This window comes from Rattus norvegicus, chromosome X, assembly GCF_021556685.1.
Source record: "Rattus norvegicus strain SHRSP/BbbUtx chromosome X, alternate assembly SHRSP_T2T, whole genome shotgun sequence".
NCBI lineage: Eukaryota > Metazoa > Chordata > Mammalia > Rodentia > Muridae > Rattus > Rattus norvegicus.
The window spans coordinates 69711639-69725922 of record NC_141554.1 but is presented as its reverse complement, the minus strand read 5'-3'; positions in this window follow the sequence as shown (position 1 = coordinate 69725922).

Genomic DNA, 14284 nt, shown 5'->3' with positions numbered 1-14284 from the left:
ACAATGGGCTGGGTCCTCCCATCTTAACCACTAGTTGAGAAAATGCCTTACAGCTGGGTCTCATGAGGGCATTTCCACAACTGAGGCTCCTTTTGTGTGATAACTCCAGCTTGTGTCAAGTTGACACCCAAAACCATCCAGTACGATTATCTTCTGAGATGCTCTTTGTGTGCTACAGTTTGTGTTTCTGTGGTGGTGGCGTGGTCTAGCAAATATAAAGAATGAATTTAAACATATTTACCCATTGTTGATTTCTAAGATGGTTTCAGTGTGCTGCAAGTTAGTGTGTGTGTGTGTGTGTGTGTGTGTGTGTGTGTGTGTTTGTCTGCTGTCTGTCTGTCTCTGTCTCTGTCTCTGTCTCTGTCTGTGTGTAATTGAAGAAGAGACCATGAGGTTGAATAGGAGTGAAAAGGGGTGAGAGCGTGAAGTGTGTGGGGTGAAAATGATTTAGATACAGTATTGTTGTATGGAAGTTTAAAGAAAAAGTAAAACTTTCCAATAGTTAGCAATTAATAGACTCATAATTCATCAATGTGCAGAGACTAAGAGATTGCAGAGTATTCAATCCTAAGTGTGTTATCTACATCACACCTCTGCTACCCAGACCTTAGGGATCACTGAAGAAGAGTGAGCAGAAAGAGCGAGAGTCAGAGGTGATAGAAACACAGTGAAACAGTTACGTGTACGTGAGGCAGTATGAAACACATATGAAACAGTTGTAGTTGTGACTGCATTCACAGGTCCTGCCTAAGACCAAGCAAGACAAAATCTCAGCCTCCAGAGGAAGATTTTCAGGAGTTCCCATCCCTAGCTGAGGACCTATTGGTAATTTATGGTTACTGGAGAGAGTGAATCAGTTTTCTTTCTTTCTTTTTTTTTTTTTCAGGGATGAAGTGCCAGATATAACCAGTAGATGGCCCTAAACCCTTGAACATTCTGGCAGCACTATGTGGATTCCTTGGGTTAAATAAAAACCAAACAAGCACAAAAGCACAGGAAAGGAGGAGGAAATGGAGGTACTGGAATAGGGGAGGAATTGGAAGGGAGGATGTATGGGGTGGTTTGATCAAATCACATTGTATGCATTATGAAATTCTCAATCAAATTTTAAAAAGTAAACAAACAACACAATTTTAAAATTGTCTTGTAACTAAGCAGAGGATTCTAAAATGAAGAAACATAACTGACTAGGAAACACAGATAAAATGTACAACATCCAGAGCCAGCAGAGACACACATGCAAATTAAAATTACTTTAGGATTCCATCTCATCCCAGTTAAACAGTCCATCATTAGGAATGCAAAAGACAATAGCTGGCATGGATGTGACATGTTAATTTGAATATAAACTAGTTCAGCTTCTTTTTAAATCAGTCAGAAGTCTCTCTCTCTCTTTCTCTCTCTCTCTCTCTCTCTCTCTCTCTCTCACACACACACACACACACACACACACACACACACACATAAAAACCTAGAACTAAAACTGACAAACGACCCAGCAATAACACTGGTGTACACATAACCAAATGACTTTGTATCCTATTACATAAATATTTGTACATCCATGTTCATGGCTGCTATGTTCACAAAAGCAAAAATGGTATCCACCTAGATGTCCATCAGCAGATGAACAGATAAAAATGTGATATACATACATAATACAATATTACTAAGCTCCAATGAACATTAATGTAAAACTTACAGGCAAAAGGATTATACTTGGAAATTTTATACTGAGTAAAGTAATTCAGGTCCAGAAAGACAAAATTTTTATGTTCTTTCTTACATGTGTATCTTTGCCTCAAATCTTTTATTTCTTGTGTTTAACTTAGAGTACCATTGAAAACAAGGGATTTACATAGGAGACTTTAAGAGTAACATGTTAAGAGTGGGGCTATAATAAAGAATATGTAACACAAAAGCAGAGAGGTGAAATACTGGGCCCAGAATGGCTTAAGCAAAGAAGGGTACTAAAGTGTGGGACAGAGGGTTAGGAGGGAAAGGGAGGACAGCTAATCCAAAGAAAGAGGTATGAAAACCCATATGATAATCTGCTATTTCAGAGCAAAATTTAAATATATTTGAAGGAATAATAGAACATATGTGAACTTAAAGAAGACGTAGAAAGAATAGAGGTTTTTGAAGAGTCAGCAGAAGAATGGATAGTGGTGCGAGTTAATGAATACAAAGGTTATATGAAAAAGCTGTATACAAATTCCAGCTTTAGGAAATTAATTTGAAAATATAGGAACCTTTAAAAAGGAATTAAAACATAATTATGCTGTGTGTTTGAAAAACATTTTTCTCAAATGAATTGGTTACTAAACAAAAAATCACAATGAACTGCATGGGGTAACTCCTTCTGAGTTATTGTATTGGATCAGGAGACTACGAGAAAGTATATTGCAAACCATGATTGTATGGTAAAGCCCTATTGCTGAAGTCAACACACAGATTGACTGCAGGACATGGGAAAAGAATAGATTAAAGACTGAGCAGCAAACCCTCTCTGGCGGCTAGCTTTAATAGTGCTACAAAGTGGTGTGCACACTGTTGGAAAAGAAAAATCATTAATGGTCTTACCTACCTCTGGACTCTGGATGCTATAATACTATTATGCTGTAAAAATCCTGTCTAAATATTTATGCTTATATTCATAGAAGTGTAAGACTGTCAACATTGATCACAGAAGCTTCTTTTTTGTAGTGGACTGTAGTCAATATAAAGACTCATGAATGGTTGGCCTGAGAATAAGATACTGAGCACAGCCCTAAATGGAACATCTGTATCAACTCCAACCCCCAAATCAAGACTGTAGACTGTAGGAGAGGAGATCAAAATAACACAATGGACAGAAGATAGAAAGTGGCTTCATGATTACAAAAGTGAGAGGTTGTTGGCAGTTAACAGTTTCTGAAGCAGGAAAAAAAAATCACTAATTTTAAGGGGTATGGCCACTGTTAGGATTACCATGCTCCAGTGGATGGCTTCACAACCATGCAAATATGAGCAATAGTAAATGGAATTAATAGATTATAAAAAAATAAGACATGAATTTGGAAGGAGTATGTGTTTGGGAAAATATGGAAGAGGAGTTAGGAGATGGAAATGTTGTTAGATGTTATCACATTTCATTGTACATATGTATACAATTCTCAATAATAAAGAAAAAATTAAATGTGTTTTTTAAAAGTAGAGTATACTTCCCAATAGAAAAGACCCAAGCCAACAGATGAATAAATTGAATCATATAAACATAGAAATATAAAAAAGGCAGGGCAACATGACTAATTCATCACAACCCTTTAACAAATAAATTAGAACATATTGAAACACATAAAATACTAGATAAAGATTTCAAACATTTACTACTTAAAACAAATAATGAATTCAAAGAAAATTTGAAATAAGTAGATAAATTCAATCTAGCACTTAACCAGGAGGGTTAAAAACAATGTACTAATAAGAAAGAAAGAAAGAAAGAAAGAAAGAAAGAGAGAGAGAGAGAGAGAAAGGAAGGAAGGAAGGAAGAAAGAAAGAAAGAAAGAAAGAAAGAAAGGAAGGAAGAAAGAAAGGAAGAAAGAAAGAAAGAAAGAAAGAAAGAAAGAAAGAAGGAAAGAAAGAAAGGAAGGAAGGAAGAAATGTAAATCAATATTTGGAGAAATGAAGAATGGAAATGTCGAAAATGAGAAACTCAGTGAACCAAATAGCAGACAGAGTGAACGGCATCACTAATAGGCTTAAGCAAACTCTGAGTTCCTTTCCTTATTTCTGTAATAAAATGCAGTGAGAAAAACAAATTAATGTAGAAATTACTTGTTTGTCTCACAATTGTCGCCCAGCCTATCACAGAACAGAAATCTGACAGTACAAGCAAGAGGTTGATTGGTCACATTCCATACAATCAGAAAATACAAAATAGTGAGTTATTAGCTCACTTAATATTCAGCTCTCTTCCATCAGCCAGGAATACCATCCCACAGAATGTTGTCACCAACATTCAGCTGATATTCAGGGTGGGTTTTACTCTCTTCAGTGACCATAATCTAGATTATCCCTCACAGATATGCTCAGAGGCTTGTCTTTAATGTGATTCTAGATCCTGTCAAGATCACAATCTGTATAAAATATTACACAAACAGAAGAACGAGTATCATGGATAGGATGTCAAAAAAGCTCTACAGTTAAATACCAAAGAAAAACACAAATGACTGCAAGCTTAAGAACTCGTGCAATTTCAAGACACTGAATAAAAAAAGGAAAGAATAAAAGGAAGGATATGACTGGTCCTAAGGTTCATCACCAGATGAAAGAAAAAAAAAAAAAAGAAAAGCAAAATGGAAGGACATGACTGCTCCTAGGTATGGTGGAAAAGGTTTATTGTAGGTAAAGGGGCGAGCATAGTCAGATGCAGGGATATCTGGGAAGGTCCACAGTGGACATGAACCTGAGCCATGTGAGTGGAGAAGGGAGGAGAAAGGGGAGAGTCAGACCATGAGGAGTGTAAAAGATAGATGAAAGGGCCAAAAAGGATGAGCAGAGCAAAATGGCTGAATGATAAAAGGAAAGGAAGCTGGGGAGAGAGCAGCCCAGCCCCTGAGCCAGAGAAGTTTAGGGTAGTGTTTAGGGTATGCCAGTCATACCTTGTAACAAGTAGTGCCTGAGGGATACAGGGAAAATGTGGCCTAGCAGCCAGATCTACTTTGATAGATTTTTCCAATGATTTACTTTGAATCTCAACCACAGCCCCCTCTTTCCCAACTTTTTGAATCCCTCTTCCCATTACTCCTTCCTCTTGAGTATGACTCCACCCTGGAACATCTAATCCCAGCAGAACTAAGCACCTCTTCTCCCACTAAAGCCCAACCAGGCAGTTGGGGATCCAATGTCAGGCAACAGAGTCAAAAGAGCACCCACTCCAATTGTTAGGGGACTCATACGAAGACTAATATGCACATCTGCTACAAATGTGTAGGAGCCTAAGTCAAACACTGCATGCTCTTTGGTTGGTGGTTCAGTCTCTGTAAGCTTCCATTGGCCCAGGTTAGTTGACTCTATAGGTCTTCTTGTAGTGTCCTTGACCACTCTGTCTCTCCCAATTCTGTCCACGACTCTTCCACAAGACTCCCCAAGCTCCACCTGATGTTTAGCTGTGGGTCTCTGAATCTATTTCCAAAAGAGGCTGGATGAAGCCTCTTGGAGACAGTTATGGTAGGCTCCAGTCTCTAAGCAAAGCAGAGTATCATTAACAGTATCAGGGGTTGGTTCTCTCTCATGGAATGGATCTCAGGTTGGGGCAGTCACTGGTTGGCTGTTTCCTTATTCCCTGCTTCATCTTTATCCCTGTACATCTTATTGGCAAGACACATTTCAGGTTGAAGGTTTTGTGGGTGAATTGATGTCCCCTTCCCTCCTCTGGAAACCCTGCCTATTTATAGGAGGTGGCCACTTCAGTCCCTATATCCCCCTCTAGTAAGAATCTCAGCTAGGGTCACGTCCATAGACTCCCCGTACCCTCCTTTATTCCAGGCCTCCAGCTAGTTACCAGAGATTTCCCCACCATTCTCCAGATTTCCATTCTCACTCTCAGTCCTCTCCCACCCCCTGTCCACAGATGATCACCATCCCTGTTTCCCCCCTCACCCCCTTTCCTACACAGTTCCCTGTCCCCACCCACCTCCAATGACTATTTAGTTTCTCTTTTGAGTAAGAGTCATGCATCCTCCCTTGAGACCTCCTTACTACTTACCTTCTGAGGATTGTAGCACGGTTATTCTGTACTTTATGACTAATGTCCACTTATAAGTGACTACATACCATGTATCTCTTTCTGGTTCTGAGTTACCTTACTCAGGATGATATTCTCAAGTCCCATCCATTTGCTTGCAAAATCCATGATGTCTTTCTTTTTAATAGCTGACTAGTATTCCATTGTACAGATGTACCACATTTTCTTTGTCCATTCTTCAGTTGAGGTACCTTTAGGTTGTTTGTAGTTCCTGACTATTACAAATAACCTCAATTAGCCATTTGTCCTGGGTTTGAGACCTAACATACCAATCTTTTGGTTGATAATAAACAAATAAACGGTAATGTAGTCTTCTCTTTGACTACTTCCTGCTGACTTTGGAGTATCATTATTGGAAGAGGCCCAAGAAAACAGGAATGTTGGACATATATGAGAAGAGCAGGTTATTTCATTCATTGTCAAGGTGCTGTACAACTATCTAGGGTTAGGGGAGGACAGACAGTTGGAACAGTTTGTGAGGCTGAACCACCTGGGGCTAGCAGCTTTTAAAACGTCTGGAATGCAGATTTTGAGCGAACACCTAAAGCTGGCAAAAATTGGAGTATCTAGTCCTTGAATTAAAATCTACTGGGACAAATAGACTAGGGAGAGAAGGTAAAGTTAAGGAGTTTAATGAAAAAGTTCTGATCATGAGTGCACATTTGAAACTTTTAGTCTCATGGTTCTATTAATAGGGGGAAGGGAGTTCCAAGCTAAGGGAAAGGGTAAAACTTAGGAGTACTTATCGGGAGTCCATATTTCCCGAAAGAGGTGGATACAAGTCAATTTCCTGAAGCTAACCTAAATTTACAAAAAAGGTAAACATTTTATACATGTTAGTATTATCACTGTTTGTAATGTGTCCTGAAATCTACATTGTAGAAAAGGCAGTAGACTCACACCTTGAATCATAGTAAAAGCTTGCAAACCCCAAAATTATTCTAGATTCAAAGCATTAACACTCTGAGATTGGACAGAAATGTTTGATTGACAAGCACTTTTAAGTCTATTCTTAGAAGCCAACCAAAAGAAATTTAAAATTTGATCTTATGACTATAGTAAAATTAGCAGTACTTTACTAATTAGATTAATCTTACCAGAACTACAGTGACTAATATTTTAAAAAAAATAGCATAGCAAGAAGAAAAATCTGAAGCCTTTTATTTTTATATACCTTGAATAACTTTTTTTTGGACATTTTCAACTTGTTTATACACCATAAAAACACTTGCTTAAACCTTTATAACTTGCATTTACATATCTTGAAATACTGGCTTTAGCCTCTTACATCTTACTTAAGCTTCTATGGCCTCAGATCTTTACAATTTGTAGCTCTGTACCATAGAACACTTTCTTAGACTCTTGAAACATAGATAAACTTTAAACCCTTTTTTCCCAACTATCTGTCAGGATACCTTGCTTGTTGATTGCTGAGAGAAGCCTTTGTAAAGCAAGTTCCCATGAACAAAGGATTAGTAAAACGTTACTTAGAAACCTGTTTTGTGGGTTTATCTGAGTCTGCTAAAGATTATCAGAGTCTGGTTACAAGGTAAACTGTTTTTTTTTTTAATTCAAAGGACTCGTTTATTAAAAAGCTCAGTTAATATAGCATGATTTACTGTATACTTACACATTTTAACTTCTGAACTGTTTTTTTTGTTTTGTGTGTGTGTGTGTGTGTGTGTGTGTGTGTGTGTGTGTGTGTGTGTGTTTTCTTAACTGGAAACCTAGTAGCTCTCCAACAGTCCTGAAGCCCAGTTTTTAACATATGAAGAGCAGGCACATTGTAGCCTTGGAAAAGTAGCTGCAGTTAAAACTAGTTAATCCTCAACATCTTTAGAGATGGGAGACAATAAAATTATAGCAAGAGGTATAATCCAAATAGTATATGTGGTCTCAATGGGTGGGCAGCAGAAAGAAGTAGATCTTCAGCAGTCATCTAAGACGGCATTTCATTTTTCAGCTGCCATACCGAGAAACAAGCCTTCACCTGTCAGAACCAGGTCTGAGAGAATTTTCTGTAGAGGAAGAAGTTGGAGGACTGACCTTACCTTAACCAGGCAGAGAAGTGCAATCAAGCCAAAAGTGTCCACAGTTTGTGTAGAAGCCTGGCAGCAGGATAAGTGTGGGGCAGTTTTCCCCAGTGGTTAGTGCTACCACACTTCAGCTTGAGTTGTTATTTCACGTCTATCTCTTTTGGAGGTCATAGGGTCCCCAGTAAGAAGAGGCAAGTCTACAATGGGAAATATTTTTATTAAACATTTTAAATGTCATATTCAGTAGAACCCTGAATAGTTTGAAGAGCATCTATCTACTAAGTATGCCTGATGTTAGCCTTACCATTGAAAATATTAACTTGAATGCCTTAATTATCTTTAGCAATTTAAATTGGTAACTTTTATATTACTAGGGTTTTACAACTCTGTCCCTCTTAAACTTCAGCCTTAAAATTTGAGTTGAAAATTAATTAAAGTTTCTTCAACATCAAAATAAATCATAAATGCAGTAAAGTTTAAACCATAAATGCAATCCATAGGGAGACTAGGAACTTTTCTAATCCTTTGGTAGTGTACCATTATAGAGTATCAGGAGGTTTTTTTGTGTGACTTAGTTTATCCAAGTAGCTAAAACTTCATATTGTGAGGAAGAATAAAGAAGCCAGATAAATATTACTGTGAAACTGAGTTGATCTTAGAAATTTATAAATCTTATTTATCAAATATATCTTATTTATCAAACACATATTATCTAATTTTTTAAAAGACTGGTATTGAACGGTTAGCAAACACATAAGTAAAGCTTAAATCTAAGTCAGATTTTGTTAATTCGAGTAGATGTTTATAGCCTTAATTTTTATCATCACACAAAAATACACAACAATACAAAATATTTAAGGCCAGCTGTTCTTTCCTTAGTCTAAAAGAGGGATAGAACAAGCAGGAGAAGGCTCAGTAGGACTGAGATGTTGTATAATTGTTGCTTTATGCCATATGGACATCTTAACCAAGATAGTGGTGGAGTCAAAAAGCATGTACTTCTCAGCTGTAATAAAGATGGCTAACACTCATGCAGTTTCTTCCATCTTAAATGAGGTCATTAGCCAAGATACTAGAAGCCACATGGTTGCTATTTAAAAACAGGTTTTCCTAAATAAGAGTTGAATCTAAAGTATATATACTGTATATTCTAGACAAGCGTTGAACCACATATATACCCATTTTAATCTTTAAATTATAAGCATTTTGTTATAAATTTAAAGCTAAATTTCGTTACAGACTTTATAGATTTTTAAATCATACCCAATAAACTACAAATACTGAGACAGAGTTTTCAGCATAGTCTTAAGAGATCCTTTGAGAGCAAAATGCAAAGAAATCATCAAGATAAAAAGCTGTAAGAGTGGAAGTAGAACCTTAGAGATAAGAGACTTTGGAGGTGCAGAGAAGAGCAAGTTAAGGTGTAAGAATTGTGGAGTCTTTTGTTTGTGCAGCAGGAAATGTTGTTAAAATACATGAGAATTTGGAAACCAAGTGTGCCAGGTTTTGGCAAAGATATAGTTGTAAAATCTGAGTCTGTGGAGGAAGAGAGAAGAGTCAAAAACCTCCATTAGAGGGTTTTGGTAGACTTTTGTCTGGTTGTGTTTTCCTTTTTTAATTTACCTCTTTCCATCCCTCTAGCTCCTCCTTACCAATGCCCTAACAATAGGTATAAGAAAAACAAAGATAAAGAAGAGAGAGAGAAAAATAAATCTGAATAAAGGCATGGATAGGAAAAGGGGCAATGATATCCTTAGACCACTACCACTTCCTGATTAGGGGTGTCAACTTCTTTGGGACATGTTTGATCTTTGTCCTCAACATATCTAATTTCTTTTTTTTCATTTCTTTGCACCTAACTACTTGACAACATACAACCAATAGCATCCAACACCAGCCAAACAGCCCCACACCTCTCGGGGTTATATATATATATATATATATATATATATATATATATATATATATATATACACATATATATATATATATACATACATATATATATATTATATGCCACTAAAAAGTCCACTGAAATCCAAATACCAAGCACTTGCAGAAACTATATGCCATTTGCAAAATCATGCCCCTACTAGAGCATGAAGCAAGTCATAGTCAGTTGCTGTAGACAAATTGAAGTAGCCCCACACCTGAGATTAAAATGAAGACACATTCTTAATATTTCTGTGCTTTTAAAGAAATCAAAATTCTCACTATAGGAGAGAATTTCTATAATCTCCAAATTGAAGCTGAGAGAGAGCATAGGCATCCCACACAAGCTCAGGTTTAGGAGAGAGCTGAAAGCAGAAGCTGTGGGACTGCAGAAGGGAGTTGAGAAATGGAGAACAGGGTCCCAAAGCATCATGGAGAAAAGCAGCTGGAGCAGGCTGATTCTACTAGAGCAAGAACCAAGTGTCTTTTATTATTATTATTATTATTATTATTATTAAATTATTTTTTTACTTACATTCCTAAAGTTGCCCCCTTCCTGGTCCCCCATCCTCGAGTTTTTTACCTTATTTCCCCTTCCCCCCAGCTTAGAGAGGGTGCCCCCTAACCACCCATCCATACTGTACCCCCACCAGCATTCCTTTTCCTTGGAGAATCAATTTGCCACAGGGTTAAGGACATCTCCCACTGAGGCCAGACAAGGCAGTCCTCTGCTACACATGTGCCTAGGGACCATAACAGTCCATGTACACTTATTGGTTTTTGGCTTAGTCTCTGGGAGCACTGAGGGTTCTGGGCTAATTGACACTGTTGTTCTTCCTATGGGGTTGCAATGCCCCTCAACTCCTTCAATTCCCCTAACCCTTCCATATGGGTTCCTGACCTCAAACAATGGTTGGCTCTAAGTATCTGCATTGTCTTAGTCAGTGGCTGGTAGAGTACAATTGCTCACATGCTGGAGTCTGGAAGGGTGTAGTAAGGAGAAGCCTATGTGGTAGGTGCCCCAAAGTGGGTAGCAGGCTCTAGGAGCCAGAGAGAGGAAACTTAGTAAGTGAGGAGAAATGGCTGGTTAAATAAGGTGGAGAGAAGAAGCAGAAGAAGAGTCATACTCTAGAATCAAATTTAGTACATGGTAAAAAGCCAGCAGAAACAAATGATCCACATGTAAATATATGGATCTTAGGAGAGTCAAACCAGCTTGGTTTGGAGTGGCTGAGTTTCTTAAAAGGGAACCCATTTATGCTACTCCTGGGTTTCAGCACCAGATGAATGAAAAAAAAAAAAAGAATTGACGGAGGAAAGGATATGACTGTTCCTAGGTATGGTAGAGGAGAAATTTTACTGCAGATAAAAGGAAGAGCATAGTTAGATGCAGATACATCTAAGAGAGTCCAGAAGGAACATGATCAGACTGAACTGGGACATGTGAAGATGGGAGAAGAGAGAGTCAGACCAAGAGGCCAGGAAGGTAAAGAGTAGACTAGAAGGTCCAGGAAGCAACATGGTTGAATTATATAGTGAAGGAAAGCTGAGAGCGGGAAGGCCAGCCCAATATCTGGGCGGGAGATGTTTATGCTTGGTGGCAATGTATGCCAACCAGCAGGACCATGTAATAGGTAGAGACTAAGGGATGCTAGGAAAACCTAATGGCCATGTCCACTTTGATATGCTAAGTACGTACCTTAGTCATTTGTCCCAGGTTTGAGACCTAACAAAGACCAAACCTAAAAACCTACAAGATAAATGAAGGAGCTAGAAAAACAACCTAAAATATAGAGAATATACCCAATGATATTAATTAAATTACATCAAGAAAGGTTCAAAAATCTAGAGAAAGCAATGTACAACCAAACACAAGATGCTAGTAGAATGCCATACACATATGAACAAATGAATTATCCACAACATATTATATTTAAATAGTCATACATACACTGCAAACATAGGTGGGTTTTTGTTGTTGTTTTGTTTTGTTTCTTTGGTTTTGTAAATTAAATTTATATATTCCTTTTACAACGCAATATTAGCCCTTCCACTTCTCCCAGTACCCCATCAAGAAAGTTCTCCCTCTATTCCACTACAGTGAAGCCTACCTTTGGTGTCACCCCCCCAAAAAAACCCACACATAGACACACACATTAAGTCACTGCAGGACTAGGCACATCCTCTCTCACTGACGCCAGACAAGGCTGTCCATTTAGAGACAGGGGATCCATAAGCAGGCAAGCAACAGACTCAGGGACAACCCCTGCTCCAGTTTTTTGGGGAACCAGCATGAAGACCAAGCTCCTCGTCCGCTACATTTGTATAGGTGGCCTAGGTCAAGTACATGTTTGATGTTAGTTGGTGGTTCAGTCTCTGGGAGCCCCCAAGGGTTCAGGTTAGTTGACTCTATTGGTCTTTCTGTGGAGTTCCTATCCCCAACACTTCCACAAGACTTCCCAAGTTCTGTTTTATGTTTGCTGTGGGTTTCTGCATCTGTTTCAGCCAGCTGCTGAGTATAGCCTCTCAGACACAGTTATACTAAGCTCCTGTCAACAAGCATAACAGAGCATCATTAATAATTAATAATTAATAATTAAATTTATATATTCCTTTTACAACCCAATATTAGCCCTTCCACTTCTCAGGGATCAGTTATTGATCATGTGTTGGATCTCAAGTCATTGGTTGGTGAGTCCCTCAGGCTCTGCTACAACTTTGTTCCTGCAGTTCTTGTAGAAAGGACAACTTTGGGGTCAAAGGTTTTGTGAGTATGCTGGTAACCTTATCACTCCACTGGAAGTCCTGCCTGACTATAAAAAGTGGTCACTTCAGCATCCATATCCCCCACTGCTAGGAATCTCAGCTAGAGTTTTCCTCATAGATCCTCTGGAGCCTCTCCCCAGTCCAGGTCTCTAGAATGTCCCAGAGATTGCACCACCCCAAGCAATCTCCCTTTTCCCTTCCCTGCTCTCACTATATATGATCCCCTCCTTCTGCCACTCCACTCCCTTCCCTAGCACCTCCTCCACCCAGTTCTTTCCTGCCACCAACCTCTGATATCTATTTTGTTGAGAAAGACTCAACCATCATCCCTTAGGCCCTACTTGCCATTTGGCTTCTATCCACTTATAAGTGAGCAAATTCCATGCATGTTCCTTTGAGTCTGGGTTACCCCACTCAAGATATTTTCTACTTCCATCTATTTTCTTGCAAAATACATGATGTCCTTTCTTTTAATGGCTGTGCAGTATTACATTGTATAGATATACCAAATTTTCTGTATCCATTCAGTATCATCTTCAGTTGAGAGACATCTAGGTTGTTTCCAGTTTCTGGCTATGATGAATAAAGATGCTATGAACAGAGTTGGAGCAAGTGTCATGGTAGAATGTTGGATCATCTTTTGGGTATATGCCCAGGAGTAGTGTAACTGTGCTTTGAGGTAGAACTATCCCCAAAATTCTGAGAAACTGCCAAATTGATTTCCAGAGTAGTTGTAAACATTTGTAATTCCACCAGCAGTGAGGCAGTGTTCCCCTTGCTCCACAACCTCATCAGCATGTGCTGTCCTTTGAGCATTTGATCTTAGTCATTCTGGTGAGTGTGAGGTAAAATTTCAAACTTGTTTTGATTTGAATTCCCTGATGATGAAGGACTGTAAACGATTCTTTAGGTGCTTTAGGCCATTTTAGATTCATCTGTGGAGAATTCTGTTTATATACTTCATTTTTAAATTGGTTATTTGGATATATATTTTAGATATTAGCCCTCTGTCAGATGTAGGGTTGGTGAAGATTATCTGAGGGCTGTCACTTTGTCCTAATGACTGTGTCTTTTGACTTACAGAAACTTTTCAGTTTCATGAGGTCCCATTTATTAAATCTTGACCAGTAGCCTGAGCTATTTGTGTTCTGTTTACGAAGTTGTCTCCTGTACCAACAAATTCACAGCTACTCCCCACATGGTTTTGTATTTAATTGTGTCTGGTTTTAGGATGAAGCCTTTGATCCATTTGGACTTGATTTTTGTGCCCAGGTAATAAATATGGATCCATTTTCATTCTTCTACATGCAGCCATCCAGTTAGACCAGAGCCATTTGTTAAAGATGCTCTCCCCTTTTCCATTGTATGCTTTTGGATTCTTTGTCAAAACTCAAGTGTCCCAATAGGTATTTCTGAACCTCGGATTCAAATCCATTGATCCACTTGTCTGTTTCTATAGCAACACCATGCAATTTTTCTTACTGTCTTTCTGCAGGACAGCTGGAAGTCTGGGCAGTGTTACCTCTAGAAGTTCTTTTATTGTTCAGGATAGTTTTAACTGTCTTAGGTGGGGTTCTTTTTTCGGTTTTTCAATATGAAATTGAGAATTTTTCTTTCAATATCTGTGTTGGAATTGCATTAAATCTGTAAATTACTTTGATGAGATGGCCATTTTTACTATATAATACTACCAATTCGTGAGCATGGTAGATCTTTCCATCTTTAGATATTTTCCTCAATTTATTTCTTCAGACACTTGAGA